This window comes from Limulus polyphemus, unplaced genomic scaffold (assembly GCF_000517525.1).
Source record: "Limulus polyphemus unplaced genomic scaffold, Limulus_polyphemus-2.1.2 Scaffold595, whole genome shotgun sequence".
Taxonomy (NCBI): Eukaryota; Metazoa; Arthropoda; class Merostomata; order Xiphosura; family Limulidae; genus Limulus; species Limulus polyphemus.
Window position 1 is genome coordinate 285,455 of NW_013666205.1, and position 1,138 is coordinate 286,592.

Genomic DNA, 1,138 nt, shown 5'->3' on the forward strand with positions numbered 1-1,138 from the left:
TCTTAGAACTTGCTAGGCTCCAAAGCTCATCGATACTCAACAAAATATCAATTTATTACTCATTAAAAATTTTATACTAGGCCCATGCCGGGCCTAACGTGAGATGAAAATGTCGCATATTCAATCACTTTAAAGTTACAAAAACTGGGAAAATTAATCATTTTTGCCTTTAGAACCAATGGAAATATCGATACAACATTCTATATCTTAATGTTAATCTGGGAGGGGTGTATTAGTGTTTGGTTGTTTTAGAACAAAACCACATTGGGCTTTCTGCTGTTTCCAACGCGGGGAATCGGACCCTGGATTAATGTGTTAGAAGCTAGTTAAATGAAATTAGTGACTGAAAATGATGGGATACTACCCAAATTTACAGAAGATTAACGATTTAAAATGTTTTCAGATTATAATTATTTATAAATGTTTAATAATATCAGTTATAAACCCATAATAAAAACTGGAATAATTTATTAAATTTTTTTTATTGCGATTAATTTGACAATTAATTTGTGTAGAATCATTCATTTTATTGTCGAAATTTAAGTTTCAAAACCAACTTTCTATGGGATCGGATTTAAACTAGTGGTCAGCATGTCGGGTGTGGATCAAATGACTCAAGGTTCGAGAAGTAATGGGACTTAACATTCCTCCCATTTGAAACTGTGGGTGCGTTATAAAAGTGAGAGTCAATTCGATTATTTGATTCAAAGAACTGGAAAAAGCCTTTGTAGCGGCAGGCGCTGCTGTCTGGTTGTCCTTTCTCTGGTCAGTAGTTCAAAATTAGGAATAAATACACCTGGTTCCTAGGAGTTTATGACCTAGCCGTTCAGATCAGTTCCAGTTCTCGACTTTTCTTAGACTTTCGAGATATTTATATACATGTAACTGTCTAACAGAGTCCTTGTCTTGCTTGTTACACGCAGTAATGACACCTTTATTGCATACTATTCCAAACAATATCAAAGACAGCACCTAAGCTCTTTAAGTGTTTAATGAAATTTTTCTAACTATTTTTAATCCATTATTATTCACAATAATTATTAAGTACTCATAAATGATGTAACGTTGTTCTTTCGTCGGAGAATGGCCCGGCATGGCCAGGTGGTTAAAGCACTCGACTGGCAATCTGAGGGTCGCG